Raw genomic sequence first — 12,166 nt, forward strand, 5'->3', positions numbered from 1 at the left:
CTTAAGGATCCACTATTTCAAGCTGGAGCCTCTTTGAGACCCTTTGTTGTTGTCTCCTTGCTTACAACAGTAAAATGTCTGGGGTTGACTATAGATGAAACCACACAAGCCTCTAGTTTTGCCATGAGCCTCCAAAACAGGATTACTTTTAATGATGGATCATTTTGGTGATCCAGTTTACAATGTGACCTCTTGAACATTTTCCCAAGTGAAGGAACAACAGACTAAAGCAGACAATAAGCAAAATTTCCACCAGCCACTTGTTAGCAGCAAGCCTAATGACAGCCTGTGAAAAAGCATTTAAGAGACACTTATATCACAGAAAATATTTACCTGTCTTTTCATTCATATTATGTTAAACCCCTGATAAGTTCATTTTTTAGCATTACTTTTCAGCATTAGTTTGGTTTTTCTAGTTGGTGAGTTAACTAACCATTAGCAGCATTTAATCCATGTGGCTAATTATGGTTCTAAAAATGCATTTTTCCCTAATTATATCAGAACTCAGCTACGCCCCCGACACTCATTTTATGCAATGTAGACATTTACCAGTAAATAAATTCAGAACAGATCCTTCTTTCCACAGCTCATATACCTATCCCATAAAACACTGCAAACAGCCCCTAATGGAGATCTGCAGGAGCTGTTTTGTAATATCACATGCATCCTATTAAGAAGCTTAGCAACAGTATTGTGATTCAACCATCTTTAAAAGATGGATTAATAGAACTGTTTAGAAAAAGAAGCATGTTTCAGAGACACTAGTTTTCATTTAAGCAATTCACCCTATTCAAAAAGTTTCATTAGATTACACACTGCACGTAAGACCAGTCTAGTTCTTCTTACCCTAATGTGTATATTAACTTACTTTAGAAAATGAAGCTTCATGGTCCCATTTATACAAAATGTTGAAAAACTATCAATGCAGAGACTTCCCTTCATCATCAGTCTAACAGACATAAAAGCTGAAGTAATCTTTACTGGTACTTGTCCACAGACAGTTAACCATTCCTGTCTCCCTTCGTGATAATGGACATTCAGTCAACACAGATAAGACTCTGTGATAAAACAAATTGTGCCCTAAAGCAGATAGCCAAAGAGATCAGATGAATCATTTTGTAAAAGCACATGCTTTCGTTTTCTGTAACAGGAGTTTAGAATGAATAGTTCAGTGGATGCACACATTATACACATTCGCTAGATAGACAGAAGTTTTATCCTGCTTCTCCTTTTGCTCTCTTTTGTCTCAGATAAGTAACAGCATCTATATCAATTATTTATTTACTACATAACTGTATGTTGAGGGTAAGGCTTATGTTGATTGTGTTCCTAGAAACACTAAATCCAAAATTTGACATACACGGAATAGAGAGGATTCAGAAGCAATTTTTTTTACTCTAAAAAGAATTTGTACAAATCATTGGAATCTGAGAGCAAACTGAAGAACATATTAAATAAACTGCAAATATAATTTTTCATATTTTTTCCAATATTTCCTCACAGTTTTTATCTGCCGTCTTAATGTAAGGTATCTTTACAGGGTAATCTATGAACCTTTAAAAACTGTCTGTCTTGTTACTGTATGACCCAATACTTGCACTGTTACACCTTGACTTCCCCAGAGGAATTTTTATCACCTTTCTTCTGGTATAAGGGAGCACCAACGCACTAGAAGCAGGTAAAAGGCATTGCAAGAGTGACACGTGAAGAACACATACATTCAATGCATATCACATACCCTGAAAACTTATCATTATGTAACTCCTCCAGTGTATTTCAAACTTCTTAAGCTCTGAGTACCCAGTATTTCTTGAATATTCAAGACTCAATATGGGAGTCAGGATCCCAGGGAAGTGTATTCTCCTTCTGTTTGCATACAGGTGTCATGATCCAGCAGAGCTCTTCCTCCTCCACCTTTCTATGGCCTTCACAACTACCATTAAAAGGAACTTAAAGAAATCATGGCAATCTACACGCACTCTACAGCCAAACATTTTGTACATGCAGCATTTCTGGGGGGCAGAGGAAGACACAATTCACAGAGACAGGTGTGTTACAACTCAGCCCTTATATACGCAATGCCCTCTAAAGCTTTATTTTCCACTTTACGTGACTGCACCATAGCATACACACATTTCTTCCCTTTCACTGATGACAAATCCTATAAACTCTCCTGTTCCCAGTGAGTTCCACAATGAAACACTACAGGAATTTTTTTTCAAAGTGTACATGCATTTCTTTCCTGTTAGACATTAGTGTCCATATCCAGCCCATACTGTGTTACTGAAATGTCAAGATATATCAGCAAACCTCTCTACTATTCAGCACTGGCTACCTCTAAAATGATGAAGATCATGATGAAGAGTTATCAAGTTACAAACATAAAAAGAATTAACCTGCAAAACTTAACTGTACTCCTTAGTTTTAAACAGTCTGTAGAATTTTGCTCTGAAAAGATACAAGAGGTGCCAATTGCTGATGATGTTTTGCCATTCTAAACACTTGGAAAATCTCTAATGAAATGAGTTTCATCATTTTAGAATGTATTACAGGCATTAGAGCTACTGATGTCTAGACTTAACTCTTCTTAGTATTGAAGTAAAATGTCAACAAGAATTTTTCAATTCTAAGGTCCATTATGCAGTGAACAGCCACCAGCAGAAATATTTGGCAAGTCAATAAACTTGGTAAAATATTGCTCCTGAACCAAAAAAATGTTGGAGGATGGGAAGGGCAGTGCTATTATAGATTTGAGAAGAAAAAAGTTACTAACAACATTTTGTAACAGAAAACGATGAGAGCCTGCATGACCTGACTTCTAAGAGCAAGACACTTTGAGGTAGATCCAATGCATGAGGAAAAGAAAATGTTAAAGATACAATGCATGACCTGGATATCATCAATTAAAAAACACATTTATTTCTTAGATAAGGAATTCCCAAACTTTCAGCCCTACAGATTGCTGTCTACCATCTATTTTCTTGAAGATTAGTGCAGTACCATCAAGCACAGACAATTTAAACTTTCCTCTTTCACACAGTTAAGCTAAGTGGTCTGCAGAAGACCAGCAAAGAGCAAACTAAAATTTGAGAACTGTGTTGTAGAAACTCCACCTGATAGTTGATATCTGTGAGAACCACCCTCAATACAGACAACTTAAAGCAGCCACTGGATCTGAATTGGTCCTTCAAGGCCTCCACTTTAAAAGTCGAGAATGTCTATTTCCTTTTTCTTTCCAAGCAGGTGAATGAGAAAAAATAGAGACTACGCTGATGTACAGACTCCAAAGCAATAGTAAGACAGTAGCAGTAACAGCAAGATTATGATTCTACACTAGACTCCAAAGCTATTAAGAAGACAGATGCACTAAGACTGATGGAACTATGAGCCACTGACAAACCCATCATCGGTAGTTACTGGCACTGGTTCCAATTGTGAAATATGTTAAAAGCCCAAAGTACTTTCACAACCTTGCTGATAATTCCTGCAGTTCACAACGTACTTTCCATTTCTAAGAGGAGGTATTACACAAGACAAATACAAACTGCCCTATAGATTTAAGACTCAGCAATAGCTTTACACTATTTAAAGTCCTCACACCAGCCACAGCTCCAAAAGCAATTAATTTCATGTTGTATCTGTTTTCCTCTTATGTCTTCTCTTGAAGGCCAGCATGTGGCCTTTCATTTTTAATGAAAAAAAAGCAAGAGAGACACTACCCTGTTTACATACCAGAGGCTTCATCAATACAGCACTTAAGTGCTGAAGCTGTTCCTGCAGTATTATTGTATTAAAAAAACCCAGATCTTCCTAAATAGCCATATCTCATAAATTATCTTCTGCATAGCAGTATGTGATAATGTATTTTAAAAGGACTTGCTCCAAGTTTTGTGATATCTGCTAACACTTTCTTTCTGTATCTGTAAATCAGTTATAAAACCCTGTGATGTCATAATATATAGAAAAATTAATTTCAGCTGATAATGTCATGTTTTGCAGTTCCCACCAGCAGAAAAAAATTTCCCCAACTACAAAAAATTAGCATGGATAACTTAGTTACAGACATTCATACATTTAACCAATCCAGATCTGGTATTTCAGAAAGCAATTGCATAAGCAACAGAGATAATTCATGGTAGTTGGACTCCCTAGCCCAAAATTATACTTTTCCAAGCCTGATAAACAGTATCCAAGTAGATTTTTGAAGACTTTTAATATTCTAAATCCCATCATTTTTTTCTTCTTTTTTCTTCCCCCAAAATAACTAGGAACATGAACTGATGAAGAAATATTTTGCATATCAGGTGATTCATTGTGGCATCGCCATCTTTTAAACAGCACGCTAAATCTTTATAGCTAGGAAACTTACTGCAGAAACTTTGCAGAAAGCAGATAACTCAGATTTCTCCACCTAACTAAACTCCTTTATCTACTCCATGTTCATGAACTCTCAGAATTGTTTCACCTTTTTCAAATGTCTGTTTATTAACATTATCACATAATTTTGTCATGCCAGGCAGTGCAGCTAAGACCATTAAGATGAGCTCTAAACATTCTGCCATGAATCAATGAACACTTCAGTGTGGCATAACATTTCAATGTTAGCCCTGTTTTAATACCTACATCTTTGTTGTGCAAATTCAGAACCACAAACATGATTTTCTTCCCATATCAAGGGAGGTGAAAGCATCACACACCATCTCAAACACAAGTGTTCAGATGCAAGTATGTGTGCATACTCTTAGTACCCATTACAAACAATAATATTTCTATTAAATTCCTTAATATCTTCAAGGTCAAATATCATATAGTTTTGTTTGTTTAGCAATAAATCTGGTAACATAAAATTCAAGTACTGTATTGACTTAAGTTGCCACTATGAGACTGGTGTTTTCCATCTGGGATACAAACTGCTTAAATCCTGATAAATAGATTGACTCCAACCAATAGTTACTCAGTTACTCAGAATGAGAATAGTTACCTTATTCTCATTCATAGCATCCTAAATTAGTCAGGAACAGCCAGATACATGAAATTTGCCACACTTTAACATGAACTAAGATTATAATAAAGCCTAGGTTATCATCTTTCAAGTAAAGTCCAGCCAGTAACTAGACAGGAGACTGCTGCAGAAAAAGCCACAATGATACATAAAGAAAGAAAACAGGCTGTCAAATACAGTGTAACATTTGTGTCCCAGCACTGTTGTAGAAGATCACTATAACAGAGGGATTCAGCTTTTCAGAAAGTGAACATGTTCTGTTTTGCACTTTGCAAGTATAATTATTTCTCATTAAATTCTTAACATTGGTGACTCAATCAACTTATGTGTACTAGAACTCTGCCAGGGTGAGTTATCCTAGAATTGTAAGGGAATATACATTTTTTTCAAATCCTCTTAAGCTCTTACATAATACTGTTATGTGTATTAAAACAACAGGTACTTTACATTATTATAGCAGCTGTAGCATTTCAGTTAAGTGCTTGAAAATAATGTGACACAGAAGATGGGCAGAACCTCAGAGGGTACTAAAGGTAAGAGCTTACACAATTTAATATTACTATATTCATCATAAGCTGCAGCTCAGCCTTATATCCTTGATCTGAGCCACATTTCATTGGTTTCTTATTTTAAGACATAATCATAAACACTGTTAAGTAGGAACGGACAGAAGTTCACTAATAAGTTTTACAGCTAGAGCATTTCAGTGAAATTTTGAGAATCCAAAAAAGGAAGTGCATTATTTCACAAGAGATACACTGTGAGGAAAAAACCCAGCTGCACCAGGATACTGTGCCCTTGAAAGCAAGGCAGGCCAAGTGAGACAAAGGTGCTACTTTGGCATTACAGCTGCCAGTGGGATAAAAGGGACAATGATACACTGAAGGTGTAGACGGCAAAAGAATCATTCAAACTAAAAGCAGTTAGAAGAGACCAAGTTGGTCAGAATAGTGCACAAGATGACTACTGCAAGTAAAGAATATCTGCAGTAGCATATCAGCATGCACACCCTTAACATGCTATTTCTTTAAAATAATCAGAAAGTAGACTATTACAGTGCAGCCACCTACACCACATGGCAGTATCAGTTCTCATAGCAGAATGATTCAAGGAACAGCAGTAACCTGTAGGGTGTCCAGCACTCAAACTGTACCTTCTTGCTTCTCAATTGCATAAAATGAAAACAAAAACCATAACACAGTAAGTACACTTAAGATGCAATTCTCCCTTTTCCCTGTTTTTCATGGAAGCCTCAAATGTGGATCATAAAGATCCTCATAAAAGAGCTAGACTAATGTGCTGTGTTAGATGCCACCTTGCCTACCAGGCAAAGCCCCAGCAGTCAGGTAAGCGTCTCTTTCCAATCACTTGAAAAAACCATGTCATCATTCTACCACTTTTCTGGTCATTTAGGATGTTCAGGAAAATTAAGAGACAAGACTGGATTTTCTCCTCCTTAGTTCTTATTATTAAGTCCTCTAATCTGGATGTTGTACGCACCAGAAGTCAAAGGGGCAGACATTAGTCTAAGTAAACATTTTGACATGTTTCACAAGGTAAAATTTGATTGCATTGTTTGGCAATGATTGTTAGTTCTTATTTGTTTCAGATTCCTTCGAATGATCAGCAATAGTAGAAAAACAACCACGAGCCAATTTCCCACTTTCTGTGATATATCTGCCAAAAAAGTCCCAGGATTCCTTAACCCAGTTCCTAATGGTACATGCCTTGAAAGAGAGGCTTAACTGTAACACAATAAACATTTGCTAGTAAACACTTCTATACAGATTTCACTTCGCAGAAATTCAATAAACTGGTCCTTCCCCAGAGCCTGAAGATCCAAATATATCCATAATAAACAACTCCAAAAAAGCAGCAAATATGACTAAGTAGTGACTGCACTACAGAGGGCAGGCGTAAGCATATTTGCATGCACTTCATTCATGCTAGATGGGTGAAAATCATACAGTACGCTTCAGCTGCTCCAGTAACTGTAATGGTACCACCGAAGAAATGACTGCTTTGCCCTCATCTATTCATAACAAGCTCTTGGAAGTGAGATGATCAATAAGAAACTATCTGTGAATAAGCAAAATCCCAAAGCATGTATCCCACATAAAGGTTTCTCCTTCACAGGTATACTAGCATCTCCTACCAATAAAAATATCCAATCTGAAAATAGGTCACTTTTGTCACCGACCATCCTCTGGCCAATACAGGGGGTTTTGCCCTAGTGGATGTTCTTCAACACTTTACTCAGTCTACTTTAAAAAAACAAACAAACAAACAAACCAACAAATCCCCCCCCCCCAAAACAAAAAAAAAAATAAAACCAACCACACATAACTGCCCTTCAACTATTACCAGGACTGCACATGAACTATCTTTAAAAGTAATTTTCCACTAATTTAAGCACCTGGGTGCCAAACTCACCTGACAATAAGCACAAAGACCTCTATGCAGGACCTTGCTAGTTATTCTACCAATTTCTATACTAATCTCTAGGCAGTGAATTCAACGTAGTAAGTGTGCTGACAGCAGCACGGCACGTACTGACAAAGAACGAGGGATACTTCCAGCCTCTGTGAGGAGGGGCACGCTCCGGCCCTGGGCACAAGGAGACGAAGGCAAACCTGTTGGCTACGCACCGGATTCCGAGGGGCGAGATGCACCGTCATTCCCCTTAAACGCACCCGCGGCCGGACCGCGGGGCTCTCGCGTCGCTTGTTTATTTTTTTTCCCCCTTCCCGGCAACAGAACAGACGCGGCGCAGCCGGCGCGGGCAGCAGCAGCGGGGGAGTGGCGGAGGGACCGGTGTCACTCCGGTCACACGCGCGGGGCCGGGTGTCACCGCGGGCACACGCGGCCGTGTCGCACGGACACTCCGCCGCGCCGGGGGCACGGCAGGCTCGCGGCAGACCGCCGTCCCTGCAGGAACACCTGCATCCCGGGAGCCCGCTGTCCCCGCAGGAACACCCGCGTCCGGGGAGCCCATCGTCCCCGCAGGAACACCCGCATTCCGGGACGCCGCCGATCCCGCATGAACACCCGCATCCCGTGAGTCCGTCGTGCCCGCAGAAACGACGGCTTCTCCCCTCCTTTCCCCAAGCCCTTCCCTCCAGCCCCGCCAGCACCGACACACCGACCTTCGGTGGCGGCCGGGAAACGTCCCCTCAACCGCCTCCTCCTCCCCCTGGGCCGAGGCCGCCATTGGGCTCGGCCGGCTCCGGGAGGGGGAGGAAGGAACCCACCACACCCCACCGGCCCAGCCCGAGCCGAACGCGGCCCAACCCCGCCGGCAACTTACTGCCCGCAGCGGCGGCAGCGGCGGCGTCTCTTCGGGGCGCCGCGCCCCGCGCCGCCCCCTGCATGGGCAGCGCCCGCTGCGACTGCCCTCGGGAGCGGCGGCGGGGACGGGGAGCTCAGCGGGGAGGGAAGGAGGGACAGAGGAGGAGACGGAGAGGGTCCAAGAGCCCAGCGGGGAAGCTCGGCGGGGCTGCGACGGGTCGCGCCCCTCGTCCGCGCTGCGCTCGGACGGGACCCAGCGCCGCGACCTCTCCTGCTGCGCCTCCGAGCCGCGACTGACAACAACGGCCGCGGCTCGCGCGGGGCCGCGAGGGGCGGGGCGGGGCCAACGCTCGCCCGCGCGCAGCCGCGCCTGCGCCGCGCGGCGGGAGGGGAGGGGAGGGGAGGGGAGGGGAGGGGAGGCCGCGCGCCAAGCGCAGTCGCGGCGGGGCCAATGGGGGTGGGGGGGGCAGCGAGCAGCGGACGGGGCGCCTGAGGGGAGCGGAGGGCCCGGTTCCGTTCGCACTGGGTTTCATGGAGGTCGTGAGAAATTCCCCTCAGACATGGGAAAAAGAACGGAGGGCGACGTGCTGAAGATCTGAGGAGAGGGTGAAGAAGCCCGCGCGTCCGCCACCTGCATGGCGGCCCCTTGTCCCTCTGGAGGGGATGCTGGGCTGGAGGGCTGCTTAAAGTCGTGAAAGGGCCACGTCTGTGATTCCTGGCTAGAAATAATAGAGTATAAATGAGACTACAGCGATCACAGAATCAATTAGATTAGAATAGACTTCTGAGATCATCGAGTCCGGCCCGTGTTCGAGACCGAGCACCACCGTGTTAACCACTGAGAGCCACGTCCAGTTTTTCCTTAAACACCTCCAGGAGCGGTGACCCCACCACCTTCCCGAGCAGGCCTTGGTGCCCCTTGTGCTCTGGGCAGCTGGCCTGGGTAGCGATGGTGTGAGGGCAGCGAGTCACGCTGCTGTTGGATTCCCCTGTGGTGGTAAGGGTGGGAGTGCGATGGATGGTGGAGGTCATCTGGAAGCAGGGAGAGTGCAAGGAAAGGATGGCACTGAAGGTAGTAGGAGAAAACAGGGCAAGGAACGAGCCTGCCAGGGGCTTCAGTGTTTCCCAGCACACATACACCTGGCAGAGCAGAGTTTCTCTGCACACATACCCGGCTGAAGGGATGAGCAAAGCAGTTGCTTGGAGCATCAGAAATAATGTAAGAATTTCCTCTGAAGATCAAGGAAGGAAAATCTTTGAATAGCCAGGGAATTAAAAGACTTGAAAGTGTCACTTTGAAAAGTGCCCTGGTGTTTTTTTTTTTTCAAATAGAAATGGCCAATCAAGATATATGGAGAGAGAATACAAAACCTCATTATATAGCTAAGCCTAATTTTAAGAAAATCTTTGAGAAATGCTTTTCATTTTTTCCCATGTTATTACAAAATTTAGATATCATTCTTTTTTTAATAGCTTATATACAGCAGAGGCTATTGAATTAACCTGGAATTTCTTAGCTTGAAACCAATCTTTGTGAATACACTAAGACAAAATACAGTTCAGGGAATGACTAAACTGAAATAGTGTGATCATAAAACGGTTAAAAAGGACATAACGATTCTGTATTTTTTAAGGTTTCAAAAGGGAAATAAAGTAGAAAATATATGAAGGATTCAGGATATGTTTAGTCTGAGCACTGCCTCCTACAAGAATGAGAATTTCATTATTTGGTCATAATTTAGACCACTCCATGGTCTAAATTCTCTACTCTCCAATCAGGCTTGATTCTCCACTCTTACACTGTTCAGGCATCAATAAAACACAACTGATTGCTGAATTTACAAGATGGATTTGAAGTAGGAGGTTGAAATAACCAGCCCATCACCTGTGTCTGCCTGATTATCACTGATTTCTCAAGTCTGAGTTTGCACAAGTGTGTGATACACACCACTTGGATTTCTGAGCCTGCTGTGGTCAGCTGATGCCTCATGCTTATTATGTTGTAAAACTTAAATCTAGATTATGTTTCTAGTTAATCATAATTATGTATTTCCATTTGGTTTTCATTGGCATGTTGAAGAAGGCACATCTCACAAAGACCAAATCATGATTCAGTTCAGTGCCACTAAGTCTTCCTTAGCAAAATATTTTGGCATAAAGGACTTTTTTTATATCAGCTAGAAATCACATTATCATCTATTGCACTGCCACACAGGATATTGCACTCAGGTGTACTCAACTTTTCTGTATGTTTGCTTATGTGGGATAACAGGTGGGTGGGAAAGGATACATTTACAGGGGAAAAAAAAGAAAATTCTCACCTGCAACGTAGCTATTTTGAGATACTGTACTTAGGGTCACTTGTGCAATACAACAGCTCTTTTACTCAATGGGATGAGTCTTTGTAGATGAGTATGTGTGAGACCAAGAAGAAGGTCAAGAATACATGCTGCACTTAAGTGGAGACAACAGGGACTGGAAGGAGTCTGAAAGTCTCTAGTGGGATGGAATTGCCTGTTTTCAGGCAGCTTTATCACTGTTTACACTAGATCACATCACATACTTCTGGGGTGAGACCAATACCATCCCCCAACAAGGTAATGTAAATCTCCTATCACCTATACAGTCACACTGAGCTTTGTCTTCAGTGGCACAGGGCCTTGTTTTGATTTTGTGGGGGTTTTTTGACAGTGAAAACTTAATGAATGTGATAGCTACATGCCTGTAAAATCACTCAAGCTGCAGCAGGTTGCTGGGGGAGGTTGGCCCTGTGCTGCTGCTTTTGGTTGGCCTCGCCTGGTTTACCCTGCAGTAAAAGTGCTGTGCCTCGGTCCCCATGTCAGTTATAAAACAGGACAGCTAATATATGATAGCTGCGCCACAGCAAAACACACCTCACCCGTCAGTCATTAGCCTGGTATATTTGTCTAGGGAAGGTGACAGCAACAGCCTCATGCATCTGTTTGAGGGATTGCTCATGGCATACATGCATCCAAATCAGACCAGATGACATTCCTCCTTGCTAAATCCAAGCATAATCTACTACAGGAAGAAAATGGTAGATTATATTGTTTTTTACAGAATACCTACTGGCTGACATTAGAAATAACCTTGTTTTTGATAAGATACAGAAAGTCCGTCAAAAGTCTGGAGTGTATAAACACTGTGTGAAATTGTTAGTCTACAAGGTTTGAGAAGGGATATGTTCTTTAAAAGATGAATCATTACAGTTCACCTGTTTCAAAAATTAGGCTAATACTTAATGTAAATTATTTTGCACCTTTCCAATGAGACGTGTTTGAAATGCAAAGTAGTGCAAGAAAATGTTGGGATGTTTCAAAATGCTTGAGGCTTAAATAATGACTTTGGACCAGCCTTTGTGAGTATGTCCATTCTCCCTAGTAATTCCCAAACCCACTGGTCAAATCTGAATTAAAGGGGTAGATATTTCCAGAATTACATGTTTTCATAAGTGTCATGAAACTAGGCCTATGCAGCGAACAGTAACCTTACCTGTACTCCCTGTATAGCAAAAGCTGCAGTGTGAGCTCACCCTTCATTAGTCACAGGAGAATCCGCATGGATGAGAGTGGCTTTTTCCCCTCAGGGTGGAAAAAGCTTCAGTCAAAATTCACACTTCATTAGATACTGGATAATCGGAGCATGAGGCTCAAATCCATAGGCCTCATTAGTTCCCTTTCATTATTAAATTATTAACAGTTTCCCTGACAAAGCAGAACAAAGCAGCTGCCTTTGGACAGATATAGAAGAGTACAATTTATGCTGCAGCTTATGGAGGACATTCAGATCTGTACATTTCCATGATCAGGGGAGGTAACTCAGGTTTCTGGGCTGATGAAGAAACTGCTGGAAATA

General features: G+C 42.1%; 1 protein-coding gene across 4 annotated transcripts in view; it reads right to left on the reverse strand.

Moving 5' to 3' along the window:
* SNRK (SNF related kinase) overlaps nucleotides 1-8,571 on the reverse strand; it is a 39,873-nt gene extending 31,302 nt beyond the window's left edge. For 2 of the 4 annotated variants that reach the window (XM_053942445.1, XM_053942421.1), the window contains exon 1: nucleotides 8,310-8,571. The gene's annotated coding sequence lies outside the window, so the exon portion shown is untranslated. Of the gene's footprint in view, nucleotides 1-7,435; nucleotides 7,484-7,650; nucleotides 7,690-8,309 lie in introns of those variants that run through there. The other 2 variants (XM_053942429.1, XM_053942437.1) reach the window with 2 other exon arrangements.
* Nucleotides 8,572-12,166: the final 3,595 nt, after the last annotated feature.

Source organism: Vidua chalybeata, chromosome 1, assembly GCF_026979565.1.
Source record: "Vidua chalybeata isolate OUT-0048 chromosome 1, bVidCha1 merged haplotype, whole genome shotgun sequence".
Classification (NCBI taxonomy): Eukaryota; Metazoa; Chordata; class Aves; order Passeriformes; family Viduidae; genus Vidua; species Vidua chalybeata.